Here is a 21,143-nt window from a genome sequence, read left to right as displayed (position 1 = left end):
AGTGAGAGAGTGAAAGCATATGATCTAAGTAGTTGCAGTCAAAAATCAAAAAGCGATGCGAGAAAAGGAAAATGCAGATAAAATCCTAGATAAGAGAAAGATAATTTTGGAAAAGGTTGCTGTTTCTTGAGAGGTAATAAAGTATAGTGGCTGAAAGTATAGACCCTGGAGACCACAGGCCTGGGTTCAAATCCTGACTTTGCCACTTGCCGTGTAACTTATGGAGAAATGGGGGGAATTTTGAGGTTATTGCGAAGATGAAGTGCAGGGTCCAGCACCTGGTAGAGCTCAATGGATGTCAGCTGCTAGAATCAGGGAAAGTGGCTTAGAACACGGGTTTTCTGCACGTGTGGAGCAGGAGGGTAGGGCATTCCAGAACAGTCAGGCCACAGGAAGAAAATGTGGTGCTTGTATGGAATTCCTTTTGGCTGCAGCCTGTGAGAAGGGAAGAAAGAAGAGATGAAGCCAGTAAATCGTGTTGGGGTTAAACCTTGGAACACTGAATGCCAGAATGAACCTAAGGAAAACTACAATAACATAGACAACCTTAAGAAGGCAGAGCGCCCACCTTGCCTCGAGCAATGGTCCTCATCTTTATTTATTTATTTATTTTTTAAATTTATTTATTTTATTTATTTATTTTTGGCTGTGTTGGGTCTTTGTTGCTGCGCGTTGGCTTTCTCTAGTTGTGGCGAGCAGGGGCTACTTTTCGTCGCGGTGCGTGGGCTTCTCATTGCAGTGTCTTCTCTTGTTGCAGAGCACAGACTCTAGGCTCCTGGCCTTCAGTAGTTGTGGCACGTGGGCTCAGTAGTTGTGGCTCGCAGGCTCAGTAGTTGTGGCACATGGGCTTAGTTGCTTCCCGGACCAGGGCTCAAACCCGTGTCCCCTGCACTGGCAGGCAGATTCTTAACCACTGCGCCACCAGGGAAGCCCTGGTGCTCATCTTTAGAGCTATGTTCAGTTGGGCCAAACTTCAGGGTGTCCAAAGATGGGGAGGCAGCCCCTGGGGCTTGGTGCAGTGTTGGCCTGTCTCCTGTATTCTACCCACCTAGAAAGGCTTATTTCTGGCTCTCTGGCAGACTGAGCTCTGGAATAAAGGCTGAGGGAGAAGAGCCATCTTCTTTCACAAGGATGAGTAGACGTGGGCATCTCGGCCCACCTGAAGGCTGATGTTGGGGCACAAAGGCTGGGAGAGGCCTCATGAAAGGTGGCCAGTAGGGAGGGAGGTGGGAATGTAGGGTGTTTAAGGCGAGGTGAGGCTGAGCAGAATCCGAGTCATTATCACCAGCCTCTACTTTCCTCTGTGGTTACATAGAACTTTTTCAATCCTATTTTGGAGTGGGGCAGACTGAGAGCAAAGAATCATCAAGTGCAAAACAAACTCAGGAGAAGCCCTGCTGGGAGACTGCAAAAGGGGGCAAAGGTCTCAGAGAGTGAGTCCCAGCTCAGGGGCATCCCCACCTCTGGGTTGAGGGGCCAGACTGGGAGGCAACGTGGCACAGCTCAAAGGACTCTCGTCAGGGGAATCAGGAGTCCTGGCCTCGTTCTTGTCCAGGTTGTGCCACTCTCTTTGCGCAACTTTGGGGAAATTACTTCCCCTTGGCCTCTGTTCCTTCTCAGTGAAACAAAAGGTTTTTGCTGGGAGGATCTCAGAGGTTTTTTACAGCTTGGAAATTTAACATCTATGCTTGAGTGAAGCAATGCCCTGTTGTTAGGATTTGGGGTGCTGGAGTGTGCCCTAAATATTGGAAGGAACCCAGAACAGCCAGACCTGAGAAAGAGAGGAAACTAGAAGGGCTGTCTGGGGCCCCCAACACTCAGGGCGCACAGGGGTGAAGGGCAGAAGGGGTGAAGGGAGGAGGAGGAATGAAGGGAGGGTGGGGGCAGCCTATCTGAGCGCCTGGTATCTAGAGGGCAAAGGAAGCTAACTGGTGAGAGGTTTCTTCTCCCAACTCCAGCGACCTCGGGATCCTGTGGAAAAGCTGCATTCAAATCGATAGCCTCATAAATAAATACAGAGTCAACGCATCCTGTCTCCAGCTCAGGGCTTCTTCAGGAAAATCAAACCTCAACCCACTTCTGCTCACCCATTCTGGATTTCTACAGAGGCCTCCAGAGGGAAGGAAACCTTACAGGCCATCTTGGGCATCTCCCTGCCTCCAGGCTGGCCTGCCATGTACCCCATCCAAGAAGGTCAAGGCTGGGACCTGTGCCCTCTGCCTGCCATCCCCCCCGGGGGGGAGGCCCTCCCTCTCCCGGCCGTAGTATCCCTCCTCCCAGCTCCCTGGGGCTCTTACCTTCATTCTCTCACCCCCAGTAAACTCTCCCTCTCTTTCAGCTCCAGCTCTTTGCTTCTCACCTCTCCTGACTTCCTACCGTTCTTCTGACTACTGCTTGTCACCAAATGGAATCAGCAGCAGGAGGAAGGGAGTGGCGCCCCACTCCTCTGGGGTCTCCCCTCTCTACCGCGCCCCGCCAGACTCTTTGTCATCCACTGTATATGAGCCTCTCAAGGTCGGACAGAGTAAATGCATCTCTGGAAGCAATGGATAAAGACCTTTGTAACTTTACAGAACAGATATATGTCAGCAAGCTGACTGTAAGGCAGCCCTTTCTCTCTCTGACTTCTGTTACAACAGAAGAATATTCTTCTCCTAGGAAGAAGCAAATCTCCAATAAAGCAAGTTCAATATTTTGGACCTCAGAGACCAAGACAGTGGTCAGCCCTGTGTGATGATGGGCGACTGCCTTCTGGGTGCACCTTGCAACACCTCAGGACCTGTCTTATGCTTCGGAGCCTTGGTCTCCCCTCCAGCTCCCTGGCCCAGGCCTAAAGGTGCCTAAGGGCTGCTGGGGTAGTTGGTGCAGAGGAGGGAGTTATAGGGTTGTGGCAGCCTCTCTGCTCATAATTCTTGGCCACGGTGCTCCAGCTGATCCCTGGGGACTGAACATTCCTTTAATTAAAGGTTTCCAACTAGCAGACATCATATCCCTGCTTTCTCTGTTCTAAGTATAAAATGTAGACTATCTCCTTTCCTCCTGAATTATCCATGGCAAAATTTCAGCCCCAGCTTCCCAACCCCACCTGGTCTCCTCCTGTCAGCAGTCATTGCGTGAAGGAAACAATTAGGATGTGAATCTGTAGCCAACGTACCCACAACGCTTCCCAGCACACATAAGCCGAAGAGTGTTGTTTTGAGACATCTGCTCTGCAGTTCTTTTCCCCCATGATGGCTGGGGTTTAATTGTCCCAGGGGGGAACTCAGGCCTGGGAAGCAGTCAGTAGTCCAGGCTCTTGGCTCTGGTTTGACTACGTCACAGCTGACTGACTGGAGGCGGATTTGGCTGCCCAGAAAGTGGCAAAGGTTTCATTCCCTGGTATCTCCTCAGAGGCAAGGGTGGCCGGTCGCACAGTTTAGTTGTCTTGGAAAGCTGGTTACAAATTTGCAAGGCGGCGCTAATGACCATCCTCCCCCCGGCAGTCAAGTATGGGAAACATGTTTATACAATGGACTTCCTACCCTAGGAAGAGGCTGTGAATGCAGCACACCAACCTTCAGGCATAGCTCTTAGAGCCAAGAGGGCCTCAAGAAATCATTTGGTCTGCCTTTCCCTTTGACCAGCCTCCAAGGCCCAGCCTTGAAGTGATTGGCCCAGGATCTCCTGCAGGAGACTGGGGTCCAGCTCCCGGCTCTACTCACAGCACAGGCTGGGGCTGGCGCTGAGCAAATGGGTTATGGCTGTCACCAGAGCCGAGCTGGCAGCAGACACAGCAGACTATGTTTTCTTTGCAGGCTGAGGGTAACTAGAAGCTGAGAATTCCTCTGCTACGCTCCGCTCCGCTCCGCTCAGCGTCGGGCGGGCAGGCGGCAGGCAGGCAGAAGGAGGGGAGACGGAAGGCCAGCGGCTCTCACGCCAAAGGAGGAATCTTCCCCCCTTGGATAAGCGAGGTAGTACGGACCAAAGATGGAAGGGAAGACAACCTTAGGGCCCCATGGAGTCCCTGTGGAGGATGTCAGGAGCCTGGATCCCCTGTCTGCAACGGCTCTCGGGGAGTCACAGTGAGAGCTCACATTTACAAACACTTGCTCTGTGCCAGGCACCGCGCTGAGAATTCTGTTGCACTATGAAGGCAGTTTTGTGTAAGGGCTGGGAACATGGCCTAAGTGACACAAGACTGGGCTGAAGCCCAACTTTGATACTCACCAGCTCTGTGACCTTGGGCAAGTCACTTAACCTCTCTGGGCCTCAGTTACTTCATTAATAAAATGGGAAAAATAATAGCACCCACCTGATGAAGTCATTGGAAGATTAAGTACATTCACAGACATACAGCTCTTCAAACAGTGTCTGCCATACAGTAAGCTGTAGGTAAGTTATTGCTATTACTGCTGTGTTGAAGCCTCACACAAAGCTCTGAAGTATATAGATACTCATCTCTGAGGCTCAAAGAAGTCAGATGACTTGCCCCAGGTCCATTTGATTGACAGCATGGGTACCCTCCTAAGGTCCTCTTTGGTAGGAGGCAGCTTCAGCTCCCCAGCTCCCCACCCCAGGTCCGTTTCTGTTTGGAAACTCCACAGCTGCTTCATCACAGCGGGAACAAAGGTGGATCTCTATCCTCCCTCTGGGGGCCAGGCTGGCTGGTGGCTTCGGGCCCAGCCAGAAGGTCCCTCCCACAGACTCTGGCAGCACCCACTCCTGGGAGCCTCCCAGATGCCTCACCCCGCACCACCGTCCCAGGCCTCCCCTGGGGCCTCCACCTTCTTCTGCAGTCTCCCCTCCTCGTGCAAGGTGCTGGCTGCCAGACTGGAGGGACCCCTTTCGATCTCAGGATAAACAAACTGTCTCACTGGCCCAGCCCTCCGCCGGCTTGCCGCTCCCCGCCCCCTCCATCCGCAGTGCACAGTCGCTCTGCTCTCCTGCCAACTTGGCAGCTCGGCTCTACTGTTACTATCAACACCTCCAAGGGAAAAGCGAGAGGACTCAGCTCTGATCGCCTGGCGCACGGAGCAGCAAATTCATGTCAGAGCCAGCGCTGGAATGTCTCCCAAGCTCCCAAGGCTCCTGGTGGGGAAGGGAAGGTGGGCCGATCGGAGCAGCCCTGATTGCAAACCAGCCTCCCAGCAGAGCTGCTAAGCCTGGCCAAAGCTGCAGGCCTCGGGGGTTGGGGGACGTGGGGAGCGGCAGCTCTGACAGAAAGGGCTGCAGGAGGATGCTTTGAGGCCATGCAGGTGCGCAGGAGAGGGCTGGGGGGTTTATCTCACCCCAGCTCTTGCCGCGGTCCAGGGTGGGGCAGGCTGTGGCCAGGATGGAAGAAACTGGTCTTTCTCTCTCCAGACTGTGAGCCCTTGGAATGTATGGACTGTGCCTTCTTTCCTCTGTCTCCCTTGGACTCCTCGTGTGCAGAGCTCTTGTTGTATTGGATTGGGGGCCCCTAAGGAATGACACTTTCCCCACCGAATGGAAACTTCCCCTAGGCAGAAGCCACCTTTTCCCTTTCCCAACCATCCTCACCACAGCCTCTCGGGTCCTGCCCATGGGCTCCCTAAAGCAGCTGATGGCTTTCTCTGGCTCCTGCCAGGACTCCTGGGGCCCAGCCTAAAAGAAGAAAGAGCCCTTATCTTCAGGGATCCAGTGCCCACAGCACAGGGTCTGTGGTCAGTCATCTACCCCTTGACAGACCCAAGGATGGTCTCTACACAGCCTCTCCCAGGAGGAATTGCCTTCCTAGCTTTCTCTCTGCTGTCAAGGGAGGGCCTTTGTGCCCTGCTCGAGGGCTTTGGCGTCAACAGAAGTGGTGGGTTCAGGGTCAGCTTCCTAATCCTTACACCACCCGGCCACCTAGTCTCCCCAAGGATGCAGGTGTAAGCTCCCACTCTGGGAGCTGCCAGCCTGTTTCCTTCCCTGTTACGTGGAAATAACATTTTATAACTGACTGGGTTATAGCTGGTGGTGATAAAGACATGAAGATGATGCTATAAGCTTCTGAGACTAGAAGTGCTTAGCATTTAGAGTCAGTATGTTTCCCTTCCCTCCTTCCTCCCCTCCTTCCTTTCTCTACTCCCTCCAGGAGCCCTTCTCCCAGATGTGAACCTGGTCCTAAGACCCCCTCAATTCCGTGCTCCAGAAGTCTGAATACCACCACCCAGAGAAACACAGCCACCTTTCTGGTAAGAAGCCCCCAGGTCCCTGAAGGCCAGCTGACTTTCCAGGGACCAGGAACCAGGAAAAGAGAATTCATTCAGTGTGCAGGGTTGTAAATAAGCCACGAGAGGCTGTGCCATTCCAAGCTGCACCTGTGAGCATCCTTCTGCTGAAGCCCTGTCGGCGTTTCCATGACAAACTCGTGTTTCTGCATGCCTCTCTTCCAGCTTCGAGAGGATGCCTTATGATGAGACTCAACACTGAAAATGCCTTCATAATTTTTTTTCCCTAAAAAAGGTTGCATGTTCTAAAAATCCACCTGCTTGTTACATGTGTTTGCTTTTTATTTTGAGAGTTTTGTGAGTACTATATTTGTACAGGATACATGCAAGCATATGATATACACGTGGGAGTTCTGTGGTGGAGAGCTGTCGTGGCAAATACACAACCACCGCACAGCGTGATAAGACATCTCTCCTCCTAAAACATCTCCCACATCCATTGGCCCGTCCCAAAGCCTGAAATGCCACCACTAGAGATTTACCACTTTTGAACTTGAGTGATTACTCATCCCTAAGAGTCTACTGTGACAATGTGCCAACCCCTAAAAGGGACTAAGTTACCATCTGATGAGGGGTTAGCAAAAGAACCGTGAGACATCGGGGAGGATGACCAAAGGGTTGGTAGAAGAGCCCTAAAAGAGGAGATGAGAGGCGTCCAAGACATATTACCTACTTTACAGGTTTGCAAGGCCTGCTTGTGGGAGGACACATGCGTGTACACACATACACACACATACATGCATGCACACATGCACACACACAGTGCTCTTTATAGAGAGCAATTCGTCCAAAAACCTAAGTCATGTTCAGATTCACCTGGGATGCTTCCAAAAATGCAGGTGCACAGGCCCTGCCCCATTCACACTGAATCAGAGTTTCTGGGGCTGGAGCCGAGCCCAAGACATTGGACATTGTAGGGGAGCATCCAGGTGCTGTTGCTGATTGGTCAGGTTTAGAAACCACTGCCGTAAAGGACAGAGCCCCAGGAGAGGAGACGGAACACCTGAATTTGGGTTGCAGCATCACCATTTATTGAAGAACCCTGGGCACTGCACTCTCTAAACCCCAGGGGGAAACATGTGAGACCTAGGTGCCATGATCTGTCTGAGGCAAGTGTTACGGAAATGCCCGTTAAAAGCCATCAGACAATGCAAATGCTGTTATCACATACACACACGTGGTGTGTGGCATGCGTGGGTACGTGTCACGTATATCCATGTACCTGGATTTCCTATCGAGAGGGCAGGACTGATCTTCATTGCTCTCCTTCACCTAAGCTCGTGGCTGTCTTCACATCCAAATAGACTTTCTCTCTTCAGGACTTGCCGCCTGCTCTCCTCTCCCAATAGCGTGGCACAGTCCCTGGTCGTTTTTTTTTTTTTTAATTTCTATCTAATAGGTTTATCTATCATCTATGATCCCTCCTGGAGAGTAAGAAGGAAGAGAAGTAGTCACTCCTGCTTTACAACAAGGGGAAACCCAGGCAGGGGGCGGTTAGAGGGCTTTATACCATTTAAACATAGAGCAGTGATACTTTCCTTTTGAAAACGTGGTGAACACGTACACACACAAAATTTCCCATACAGTTTCAGGGTTTCATGGACTTTCTGGCGCCTTTCCTAGGAGTCCAGTAACCCCAGGCAAAGAACATCTGCCCCACCTGGATCTGCCCTCTGAGCTTCCAGAGGGTCACGTTCAAGCACATGAGGCTTCCTTTCAGCTGTGTCTTTGCTGAGTGACTAACACATTACCCCCTCGCCCCGAGCTGCAAGATGAACTCGCCTGACCTTCCCTCCCTCCCCAAGAAAGAGGGTCAAAACCCAGGGATGCAGTGACACATCACTGCGTCAGGATAGGATCTCACACCAGACTGCGCCTTCCCATTCCTGAGCCTGCAGTACAAAGTCTGGGCTGCCATTAGGTATCAGGAGGATGGATGACCTTTATCTCAATAACAGAAGACACAGCTCAAACTGACTTAAACAATAAAAGGAATCTACGGTCCGTGACAGTAAAAAAAAGTTTGAGGTGGCTGGGCTTTATGCAAGGTCTGATTCATTTGCTCTGTGTTGTTTGCTTTTGTCTCTCCACCCTCCTCCACTGTGTCAACTTCATCCTAAGACTCTCAGCCTTCAAGGTTGCAACATGGTCGCCAGCAGCAACCAAAGCTCTATGCACCTTCATTCATTCTCGGAAGAGAGAGCAAGCTGCTTTTTTGATAGTTCCCATGAATGAAAGTGGAAGCTTCTTTCCAGAACCCCTCAGTCAATGTGTCCCCACATCTCATTAGCCCACGTTGGGAAACATCCCATCCTGATCAGACCCTCTGTCCTTGGAGTGCTGCCTGGCCTGGAAATTCAGAACATGGTACAGATGGCTTGCCTCAGTGCTCAGACCTCCAAGTCCTTGGGCTTAGCCTTCTCTGCAATTTAAACTGCTTTCAAGAAAGGAATGAAGGACTCAAAAGAAATGATTTTCTAAAAGCTCAGGCTCCGGTTTTGTCCCACACAGGCCCTGGGCAAAAGCCTGGGCCTTCTCAGAAAGGAAAGAGGAGATGGATTTTCACTTTCTAGAAAGGGAAGGCAACAGAATCTGCAGCCAGTCAGCTGAGTGGAATGTGGGCCACACAGGGAGTCAGAGAGCTGGGGTATGCCTCTTTCCTCCTTAGAAGGCTTGGATGATCATGAACAACGTGTTTATCCTCTCTGGCCTCTCTACAAAAAGAGTGAAATGGTCATCCCTTCACTTTTACAGTGATCCTGTGTAAGGTACGACAGCTTGGAATGAAGCTGAGTCCTCAGAAGTTTCCAGGATTCTGTGCTACATCACAGAGGATCGAGAATGTGGTATATGGAGTGGTTTTTGGCCAGTCCTCAATTGCCAGAACCATCCAGAAGGTCTGTTAGTGTAACTCCAAAACTTCAGGTCCCATGTGGCTCTGGCACTGTTTGGAGCTCATATAAAGAAACATGGGGACTTCCCTGGTGGTCCAGTGGCTAAGACTCCATGCTCCCAATGCAGGGGGCCTGGGTTTGATCCCTGGTCAGTGAACTAGATCCCACATGCTGCAACTAAGAGTTCGCAGGCCGCAACTAAGAGCCGGCACAGCCAAATAAATACATAAATAAAAATATTAAAAAAAAAGAAAGGAAGAAAGAAACATGGCTCAGCAACTGAAAGTGATTTTTTTTAATCCAATTATTTATTTAAATCTTTTGAAGAGATATAAACACTTTGCAAAGTTTTTCTAAAGCCCCCTTTTCTCCTCCCTAATTCTCTCACATCCCCAGCTACTCAAGGGCATTTTGCGTGTCAAAAGCTCCCATGCTCTCTCCAGCACCCAAATGTCTGCCCTCTTTTGGAGCTCTTTATTATTTTGTTTTAATTGATTTTTATTTATTTACTTATTTATTTTTGGCTGCGTTGGGTCTTCATTGCTGTGGGCTGGCTTTCTCTGGTTGCGGCTGGAGCGGGGGCTACGCTTTGTTGCGGTGCGCTGGCTTCTCATTGCGGTGGCTTCTCTTGCTGTGGAGCACGGGCTCTAGGCGTGCGGGCTTCAGTAGTTGTGGCTCATGGGCTCTAGAGCGCAGGCTCAGTAGTTGTGGCGCACGGGCTTAGTTGCTCCGCGGCATGTGGGATCTTCCTGGACCAAGGCTCGAACCTGTGTCTCCTGCATTGGCAGGCGGATTCTTAAACACTGCACCGCCAGGTAAGTCCCTGGAGCTTTTTATTATGGAGGGTGATTTAATCTCTTGTGTCAGGTCCTGTTCCATTTCCTCTGGGCTCTCTTCCCACTCATTCTCCCAGTTCTACATCCCAAAAGATCTTTATCAAAGTTGAGCCAGAACTCTTCTTAGAGTACTCACACACTTCAATAAACCTTGTCCCTGTCACATAAGCATCACTGGGGAAACAGACTTCCAGTCTCATATACATATAAATTATTCTAGTGCTATGTATTCCAGAGAAAGAGCCCATAGGATTTACTAGGATTTATATATATATATATATATATATATATATATATATATATATATATATATATATATATATATATATGAGATTTATTGTAGGAATTGGCTCACATGGTTATGGAGGCCAAGAAGTTGCATGATCTGCCGTCTGCAAGCTCAAAAACCAGGAAGGCTAGATGCTGGTATAATTCAGTCCAAGTCCAAAGGCCAGAGAATCCAGGGAGCCACTGGTATAAGTCCTGGAGTCCGAAGACCCAAGAACCAGGAATTCCTATGTCTGAGGGCAGGAGAAGATGGATGTCCCAGCTCAAGAAGAGAGGGGGGAATTCACCTTTCCTCCACCTTTTTGCTTTATTAGGGCCCTCCTTGGGTTGGATGATGCCTACCCACACTGATGAGGGCAGATCTTCTTTACTCAGTCTACTACTGATTCTAAATACTAATCTCTTCCAGAAACATCCTCACAGACACTCCCAGAAATAATGTTTTACTGGCTATCTGGGCACCCCTTATCCCAGTCAAGCTGACACAAAATCAACATCACATACCCCATCTGGAAGTAGGACATCAGCTTTAGTGGTTTTGGCTGTAGGGGATGGGGGGGGCGGTCATGAACCATCCACCTGGAGAACATTGCCTTCTCATACCTTCTCCTCTTGTGGTTGTTACTTGGAACAAGTCCAAGGGTATTCTCCACTGGTTCCTCCAGCTCCACTCTCCAGCCTTCTCGACCCTGCTCTGAGATCCAGGAGGCCGACCTGTGTGGTCTATACCTGGAGGCTCCCTCGCTGTCTGGCTCCTGATTGGGTTTGGCCAATGGGAGGCATTGACGAGAGATGGGAAGGAGGAGGTTGGGATGTTTATTCTGACAGCTCCCCAGCTGCTGGGCTGAGGGTTGGCCCAGACTCCTATCCCAGGCCCTCTCCTAGCTGCAGCTGCCCCTGGGCTGTGGTCACTACTCCCACTTTCCCCTTCAGCCTGGAGGCAGTAGCAAGTCCCTGTAGTTGTTGGTCCCTGGGACTCGTTACCACCTTCCCTGGCTTCCTCACCCTTGTCGCTTGTCTGAACCCTGTAAACAGCTCCTTCATCCAGCTCTCCTCACTGCCTGGAGTGACAGGATGTGGACTGATTCAGTGCCCCTGACTTTCACAGACTTGTTACCTCCTGGAGTGTCACCTTATCGTTGTGAAGTGGAGAGGGGAGGGAGGAAGGATTACATTCTTATTTATGGAGGTTCTGACATGTAAAATTTTCAACAATGATTCAGCCAAATGTCAAGGCCTAACTTGCATCTTTGATCTGGAATATCTACCATTTTTGACCAAGTTAAGGATTTAGTCAGTGGCTGAAGAACAGTGTCTCTCTGAAAAGCTCAGTGGAAAATGAATCCACAGCTTGTCACTACCGTGATCTAACTATGGGCCTACCCTAACCAGACAGGAACCACTAAAATTCGGGTGGGACTTTGTTGCACTCCCCAGCCAGTTTACCTTATCCTGACCACAACAAGACCAAAAAAGATAGAAGAATGCCAAGTACATGCCACAGAAAGACTGAGTCAGGGATCAACATGATCTGAGCTACTCTGAAAAAGCCTCTCACTCCAAAAAATCCACACACATCCCCCATTTCCATCCCAGCCCTGATTAGGATGAAACCATATCTGCCCGTATCTGAAATTTCATCAGTAAAGAGGTATAACTTCGCCTTTAGGCCAAATGTAAATATTGCCCTGAAGGGAGACACTTAGTTACATTTGATGAATATTTCCATCATGTGCAAGGCACTGCTGAACACTAGTTAATGTTTTAATCCTACCAGTTACCCTGGAGTAGGAATAAACTGAATATGAGGAGAAGAAAGCGAAACCACAGAGAGGTGGGGAGAAACATGCCAAAAAGGGAGGAAGTTGAAGACACACATTGCCTTTATTCATCCTGGGCTCAGGGGAGAGGCTCCGGATTAGAGCTATAAACAGGGGGTCTGCAGCATTATTGATGGTGCCTAAAGCCATGGGCTAGACAAGACACCCAGGAGGAAGGACTGAGAGGAGAAGAGGACAGGGCAGGAAAGAGAGGAGGGGTAAGGATAGACAAGAACTGAGCCCAGGGACACTCCAATCTTAGAGCTTGTGAAAGGGGGAAAAGTGAATCCAGGAAAGAACAGGGAAAAGGAACAGTTGGTGACGTAGGAGGAAGATTGGAAAACTCTGGTGTTTGGAAGCAACTGAGAAATTGTTTCATGAAGTGAGTGACCAAACGACTTAAATTGTTGCTGATGGGTCAGATAAGAACGGAGAATTGACCATTGAATCTGTCATCATAGAAGTCCCTGGAAACCTTGATAAATGTGGTTTTACTGTCATGATAGGGACACAAGCCTGATTGGAGGGTGTGTGACAAAGAATAGGAGGTGAGGAAATAGAAACAGTCCAGATAATGTTTTTAAATTTTGCTCTGAATGATTAGCAGACAAATGGTGAAGTAACTGGAGGGGAAAGTAGGGTCTAGGATTCTTTTTTTTAAAGATGAGTGTTATATCCCATTTAGTATGCTAATGGGTATGGTGCACTAGAGAGAGAAAATTTGACAATGCATATGAGAGAGCAGATAATTGCTGGAGTGATGCCTTTGAATAAGCAGGAAGGGAAGGGATCCAGTGCACAAGGGGAGGGCCTGGCCTCAGATAGATGCGTGGATGGTCCATCCATCAAAAGAGGATGGAGGCAGAGTAAAAGGACCTGGATACTGGAGGTTGGTATTTTTGGTGGTGGGATGGTAAGGATTTTTTTTTTTTTTCTGATTTCTTCTATTTTCTTAGTGAGGAAAAAAAGATGCTATCATTGGCTGAAAGTGAGAAGCAGGGATAGTTGTGTGAAGGCCTGGGAAGGGAGGAGTGTGATACAGTTATCACAAAAAGTAGGAGAGTGACTTGCCTGGGGAGAGATTGTAGGATTGCTGGGCAACAATATGGTCCTCCTGAGGTTAAAGGCCATGATTTTAAAGGGAGACCTTTCAGCACGGTCATGTGTTTTTCCCCAGCCACTTTCGGCAGCTGGAGTACAGGCGTGGGATAGGTGAAAGTTAGATTTGACTAGTGTTGGGGCTTTGTTAGGCCCACAGGTTGGGAGGGAAGAAGGTCAAGGTGGTTGTATTAGTTATCAATTGCTGTTAAAAAAATGTTCCCAACACTTAGTGGCTTAAAACAATAGACATTTATTATCTCACAGTTTTTGAGAGATAGAACTTAGAGTTTGGAAGCAGCATGGCTGGGCAGTTCCGGGGTCTGTCATGAGGATGCAGTCAAGATGTTATCAGGGCGACGGTCATCTGAAAGCTTGACTGGGACTGGAGACTCTGCTTCCACCATGGCTCACTTATGTGACTGGCAAACCAGAGGTGGTTGTTGGCAAACGGACTCAGTTCCTCTCCATGTGAGCCTCTGCACAGGGTGTTCATACGTCCTCACAACATGACATACAGCTTCTCACAGAGATAGCAATTCAAGAGGGGGAATAAACTGAAGCTATCTTTTTCTGACCTAGACTCAGGTCACAATGGATTGCTTGGCCACATTCTATTTGTTAGAAGCAAGTCACCAAGTTCAGCCCATGTTCAAGGGGAGGGGAATTAGACTCCACCTTATGAAGGGAGAAGTGTTGTTATGAACTGAACATTTGTGTCCCCCCAAAATTTGTATGTTGAAGCTTTAAACCTCCAGTATAGCTATATTAGGAGATGGGGCCTTGAAGGAAGTTATTAAGGTTATATGAGATCATGAAGATGGGACTGTGATCTGATAGGATTATGTCTTTTTAAGAAGAGACACAGCTGCTCAATACTGTATAATAACCTAAATGGGAAAAGAATTTGAAAAAGAGTAGATACACATATATGTATAACTGAATCACTCTGCTGTACACCTGAAACTAACACAACATTGTTAATCAACTATACTCCAGTACAAAATAAAAAAATTTTTTAAAGAAATATATTTAGAACTAAATTAACAATTAAAAAAAAAAAGGTTTAACATTTTCTTAGTGATTAAAAAAAAGAAAAAAAAAGAAGAGACTCAGCTCGCTGCTTCTTCAAGCTGAGAAGAGAGGCCTTACCAGAAATTGAATTGGCCAGAACTTTGACCTTAGACTTCTAGCCTCCAGAACAGTGAATAAATTAATTTCTGTTGTTTAAGCCACTCACTCTATGATATTTTGTTATGGCAGCCCAAGAAGACCAACACAAGTGTCAAAGAACTTGCAGACATATTTTAATGTCATTACAAAGGACAAAGATATATGCAAGTGAGTTTCTTGTGATGGACCATGAACTCTAAGCTGAGAAGGGAGAGAACTGATGGTCTAGAGGGATGAATGAATGGACTAGAGAATCACTGAATGGAAGAGAGGTCACTGAAGGTGTGGAAGAATCTCGGAGCAGGAAGCAAATTGAACAGATATGAGGTAGTGGCCAGAGAGAGCTGCTTGAAATGAAGATTTTTGGACTTGGCACAGTTGGTGCTGGTGACAAGATCTAGGATAAGATGACAGAAGTAGGTGACTGAGGTGGGAGGAGATTAATTAATGGAAAGGCAGATCATCTAATAGGCATTGAAGGGTGCAGGAATGATGCCAAGTGTATGGTTGCTAGAGTGACTCACGGAACTCAGGATAACACTGTACTTACATTTATTGAGTAAAGAACACAAATGAACAGCTGGATGAAGAGGTACACAGGATAGATCAGGAAGGGTCCTGATGCAAGAGCCTCTTTCCTGTGGAGTTGGGATGCATCACCCTTCCTGCATGTGGATGTATTATTCACCAACCCAGAAGCTCTTTAAATCTTGCTGTTCAAGAGTTTTTATCTTGAACAGTCTTGGGCCCTCCTCTTTCTCCAGAAATTGGGGGATGGGACTGAAAGTTCCCATCCTCTAAATTTACCTGTTAGGTCTTTCTTGTGGCCAACCTCCATCCTAAAGCTATCTAGGGGCTTCACCCTGAGTCATCTCATTAGCATAAACTCTGGTGTGGTCAAAAAGAGCTCATTATGGACAACAAAAGACACTACTACCACTCCAGAAATTCCATGAGTTTTAGGAGCTCTGTGCCAGAACCAAGGACAAAGACCAAATATATTTTATTATACCACAACCTGCCTCATAATAAGTGCTATGTAAGGTATTAATAATCCCTTGTTATAGATGAAGCCACTGAGGTACAGAGAGGTTAAGTAACTTGCTTATGGGCACACAGCTAGTAAGGGCCAGGGTGAGGGACTCAGACTCAGAGTCGTGTTAAATGAGAGAAAGAGCCGATCTCAGAAGATCTTAAGGCTCCATTGGTCAGTTTTGCCTGGGTCCCCCACATCTAACAATATCTGCTACCATTCTTTTCTTCTCCTTCTTCTTGAGACAATATGAGTTGGTTTCGGTTATTTAGAACCGAAAACATTCTGGGACAGGCTATGTGACCAGTGAAAGCCAAGAGTGGCTGGAAACAATATTTAAAGGGCCAATGGCAAAATTCCTCTTTGGAAAGAATTGTTTGAGTCTAAAATATAGGCTTTTAGGCATAACCTGAAAGTAGAGGGCAGAACAAAAGGAGAGTCGAATTGTTTTGCTTAAAAATCAAAAGGAGGGACTTCCCTGGCGTCGCAGTGGTTAAGACTACGCACTCCCCATGCAGGGGGCCCGGGTTCGATCCCTGGTCCAGGAACTAGATCCCACACGCATGCTGCAGCTAAGGAGCTGGTGAGTCGCAACTGAGGAGCCCGCATGCCGCAGCTAAGACCCGAAGCAACCAAATAAATAAATAAATATTAAAATATAAATAAATAAAAATCAAAAAGAATTTGTTTTTTTCATTTGGCCTCCCAAGGAGAAATTTTAGGTTGTCTTCAACCTGACTTTGTTATGAAGCTGTCATGAACAAATAAGTACTCAAACCTTGATCATATCTCTAATTATTTCCTTAAGACCATATTCTAAGAAATGCAATTATTTGGTCTAACGGCATGGACATCTTAAAAACATTTTTTAACAAATTGCCCTCCAGAAAGACTGAAACAGTTTGTATTTCCACCAACAGTGAATGAGTGTTGGCTTCCCAGTGTGTGTGTGTGTGTGTGTGTTTGTGTGTATGGCGGGGGGTGGGGGGTGGTTTGGCCGCACTGCGCAGCTTGCAGGATCTTAGTTCCCCGACCAGGAATTGAACCTGAGCCCTCCACAGTGAAAGCGCAGGGTCCTAACCACTGGACCGCCAGGGAATTCCCTATATATTTTTAAATCTTTGACAAATAGGTGAAAATTGCTTTAGTTTGTATTTTGATATTACCAGTAATTTCAAACTTTTAAAATGTGTTTATTGGCCATATCTATTTCTTCTTTTAAGAATTGCCTTCCCACAGGCCTCTGGAAAGATGCTTCCCATCTTTCTGCTGAACAAAATCTGACCAAGTCTTCTTTCCTTCCTACTTTGCCCACATGGGTTTACTCATCACCACCCCTTATAGGGTGATCAACCTGTCTGGTTTTAAAACTGAAAGTCCCATGTCATGGAAATCCCTCATTCCTGGGCAAACTGAGACAGTTTGTCACTCTACCTCTGGGCCTTAGGCCTTCACCTGGAAAATGAAGACCAGATGCCCTTTCATGTCCCTCCCAGCTTCTCACTCATTCACCCCGCAACTATGGACCATGTTCTACTCCTCTGAGCAGGCACTCTGCTAGGGAGGCATTAGGGATTCCTCAGTGATCCAGACCCAAGTATCCCTCATGTTTATGATAGTTCCTGGAGGGATACTATCTTAATGGATTTTCAACTAAGACCTTAATGTGATTGGTTGATAGCAGATAAGGAAGCCCTAATATGGAAGCAGGAAGAAAGGTCCCCAGAGTACACCTGAAGGAAGTTAGATGTCAGGAAGGGTGAAGAGGGCTGAAGAGGCAAAAGATAAACCTGAAGGACTTTGAAGTTTGGTCCAGGAACAATAACCAGTGTACCTTTTCTCAGAGGCAGATTCTCTACAATCTGAGGCTATTTCCTGATACCCTTCCCAAAGCCCTTAAAATAGGCATTTGAGAGAATTCCCTGGTGGTCAGGACTCCTCACTACCAAGGGCTGGGGCTCAATCCCTGGTCGGGGAACTAGGATCCTGCAAGCTGCGCAAGCAGCCAAAAAAAAAAAAGAAAAGGCATTTGAGAAACTCTCCTGGGTTCCAAGGTTTATAGTGACTTTATACGTCTCTCTTGTTGGCCCAGATTTACATGTCCCAAGATTTGGAAAGAGTTCCTCTCCCTGTGACATCCTGTAAAAATGAGCACCATTAGAGATCATTTATACAGAGCAAGCGCTTTTGTACCCCACATTATTAAAGGTCAGAAATAAATTCTCACCATGCCCAAGAAAGGACCTCAGAGAGACGCAGCCAAGGACACAGGGCTGTCCAAAACCTCTCTCCTCTCTGCCAGGCTCAAATGGGTCTGGTTTTTTTGATTCTGATCAATAGACTGCTGGGAGAATGGTGAGCTCACTGAAGGCAGGAACAAAGTTCTGCCTCAGATACCCCCCCACCCCTGCAACACTGAACACAGCCTGCACACCTCAGAAGCTAAGGAAACACTCACCGAATTAGACAGACCTAGCTCACCTAGCTCAGAGAGGAGGGAGCAGAAAGAGGGGAGGGAGCTGGAGCCCAGAGCTCCTGCCACCGCCTTCGAGAGGCAGGGAAGTCCTGATGAAAAGCCTGCCAGGCCTCTAACGAGAGCTAAACCACCAGCAGGCTGTGATTGCTCATTGTTTGGTTATAATTAGCTGCATATTCTGCGATGGCAAAGCTGCCGCCTGCCTCAAGCAGGAGCAGGGCTGGGGGAGGGCTGCCACCCTCGCAGCCACCAGCTTTGGCCCTGGGCTCCGAAACCTGGACTCCTTTGCTTCCTGGCCCTGCCTGCCCTGCACCCAGGGGCAAGGCCCGTGGCTGGCCTACCTAGATCACTGATACTGGGCCAACACCAAATCCTGTTCTTAGGCCAAAGAAGAACTCCTTACTGTGGCTGCATGAGAGCATGAGCTGAAAAATCAGGCACGCCTGAGTGTGAGACCAAGTTGTCTGCAACTACAAGCTGTGTGACCTCAGGCAGGTTATTTAACCTCTTGAGCCTGTAGACTTAAAAAAAAAATGCATAACGTGAGAGTTGCAAGGTTTTTTTTAAAATAAATTTATTTATTTTATTTACTTATGTTTGGTTGCTTTGGGTCTTCATTGCTGCGCGCAGGCTTTCTCTAGTTGTGGCGAAAGGGGGCTACTCTTCGATGCGGTGTGCGGCCTTCTCATTGCGGTGGCTTCTCTTGTTGCGGAGCGCAGGCTCTAAGGTGCACGGGCTTCAGTAGTTGCGGCACGCAGGCTCAGTAGCTGTGGCTCACAGACTCTAGAGCTCAGGCTCAGTGGTTGTGGCGCACGGGCTTAGTTGCTCCGCAGCATGTGGGATCTTCCTGGACCAGGGCTTGAACCTGTGTCCCCTGCATTGGCAGGCGGATTCTTAATTAATTAATTAATTTATTTATTTTTGGCTGTGTTGGGTCTTCGTTTCTGTGCGAGGGCTTTCTCTAGTTGTGGCAAGCGGGGGCCACTCTTCATCACGGTGCACGGGCCTCTCACTATCGCGGCCTCTCTTGTTGCGGAGCACAGGCTCCAGATGCGCAGGCTCAGTAGCTGTGGCTCACGGGCCTAGTTGCTCCGCGGCATGTGGGATCTTCCCAGACCGGGGCACGAACCCGTGTCCCCTGCATTGGCAGGCAGATTCTCAACCACTGCGCCACCAGGGAAGCCCCAGGCAGGCGGATTCTTAACCACTGTGCCACTAGGGAAGCCTGTGAGGTAAGTTTTATTTGGGGCAAAATGAGGACTGCAGCCCGGGAGACAGCATCCCAGATAGCTATGAGAAATCGCTCCAAAGAGGCAGGGGAGACGCTCAGTATATATGTGATTTTGGTGAAGGGGGAGTACATGAGTACATGCAGTCGAGCACATATTTTTTTACAGAAGATTTCTGCTAGTCTCGTGTGGGTTAGTGCTACTCAGGAGGAGCAGACGTCACCATGAAGGATTTTAGAGCTTTTCTAGATATGAGGAGATACAAGAATTGGGCTCATAAAATTGGCTCCTGAAAACATCTAACTATCTGAAGACCTGTTCTGCCAGTTTTTCCCAGAGCACAGAGGGCCTCATTTCTGCTCTCCACCTGAACTCCTTTCAGGGGGTGTTGAAAGTCAGCAGCTGCAGCCGCATATGATTCAATCCTTGTAGAGGTAGATGGCAAGTGTCAGTGGAAAATGTCAATTTGTAGTTGACAAGCCGCAGTTTCCCCACCTATAAAATGGGACAGTGATAATAGTACTCATCTTCCTTATGGGGTGTGGTGAGACTTGAAAGGGATAACTCATTTAAGGTACTCAGCAGAGTGCCTGGTGTGTTGTTGGCCCTCAGTGCGTTTTGGCTGCCGTGGTGGAGGGGATAGGAAGTGGGCTTCTACTCAGGCCCCTTCCTCCTTTCTACACTGTTTGTCCTCACGCCCTTGGTCAGGCTCCATCCCGCCCGCCCCACCCCCTGCAGCCTACTCTTTCTCCTTCCCTAAGGAACCAACTCTGGGGGAGGGTCTGCCTTAGCAGTTTCAGTCTCAGTGTGAACTCTGTGACCTCTCCTAGGAGGGTAGTCTTGAACTTTTTTTTCCTGTGACCCCCAGGAAAAAAAAATACATTTTACATAGTGACCCAAGACACACATACATATAGGTAGATAAAACAGAAGACACAAAAGTTTCATGAAACAATACTTATCCAAATCAAGTGTAATGTATTCTGATATGTTCTCTTGATAAATTGATTTCATGACCCAACAGTGGGTTGAGACCTCTAGTGTGAAAAACAGTGCCCCAGGTGGAAGAGGCCAGTTAACTCTCATTTCTCATTATAGAGCAAAAGATTCTGTTCCCTCTTAAATGGATTTCTATCGGGGAATTAGTGGAAAAGAAAATTCTGAAAAGCTGAAGCCACATAGCCACATCTGAGACTTAAAGGTAAAAGCAAGTTTGAATCTCTGTTCATTATGAGGATGGGTTTTTTTTTTTAATTTTTGGCTGTGTTGGGTCTTCGTTTCTGTGCGAGGGCTTTCTCCAGTTGCGGCAAGCGGTGGCCACTCTACATCGCGGTGCGCAGGCCTCTCACTATCGCGGCCTTTCTTGTTGCGGAGCACAGGCTCCAGATGCGCAGGCTCAGTAGTTGTGGCTCATGGGCCTAGTTGCTCTGCGGCATGTGGGATCTTCCCAGACCAGGGCTCGAACCCGTGTCCCCTGCATTGGCAGGCAGATTCTCAACCACTGCGCCACCAGGGAAGCCCATGAGGATGGGTTTTTGCGTAAGTTTTGGGGCCTTCAGAATCAAGCTTCAAGATACAGGAGATCACCTATCCTTTGCTCCTACACCAAACCACAAGCTAACCTTTCCTTAGCTGGGATTCCAGCAAATCTTCCAAATGCCACTATGGCTAGGTGCCAGGGAAGGGCAAGGTTTATATAGATTCAGCTGGACAGGAAATACTCTGAGCTAAGATTGTACTCACAGTTTTTTTCCATAACAAATTCAGGGCATGTGGCCTCACACGTACTTATGAGGACAATAGGATAAAATGTTTAAAACTGGAACTGTCCTGGAAACCCCCAACATAGGATCACAAGGTTACCATAAGAAGTGAAGAATGTGTTGCCAAGAGAGTCAGAGGAAGGGAGAAGTCCTTCTTCCCATACACCCAGGTCTTGTCTTCTGGTTGGAGGAAAGGAGCCTTGGGCTTCCAGAACCTTCTGGAATACTAGAAACTTCTCCTAATACCCTTGAGGGTGCTCAGTAATTAAATACATGAGTGGATTTATAGGAGGACTGGCTCCTGATTGGGAAGAAGAGAAGTAG

At 48.1% G+C, this 21,143-nt stretch overlaps 1 long non-coding RNA gene across 1 annotated transcript; it reads left to right on the top strand.

Moving 5' to 3' along the window:
- Window positions 1-4,711: 4,711 nt before the first annotated feature.
- LOC309618417 lies at window positions 4,712-6,465 on the top strand. The gene is made up of 2 exons (XR_014238457.1): window positions 4,712-5,084; window positions 6,074-6,465. It is a non-coding gene; the product is annotated as an uncharacterized lncRNA (long non-coding RNA).
- The last annotated feature ends 14,678 nt before the right edge of the window (window positions 6,466-21,143 follow it).

This window comes from Balaenoptera borealis (genome assembly GCF_965194805.1).
Source record: "Balaenoptera borealis genome assembly, chromosome: 20".
Taxonomy (NCBI): Eukaryota; Metazoa; Chordata; class Mammalia; order Artiodactyla; family Balaenopteridae; genus Balaenoptera; species Balaenoptera borealis.
This window is presented reverse-complemented; position numbering and strand designations above follow the sequence as displayed.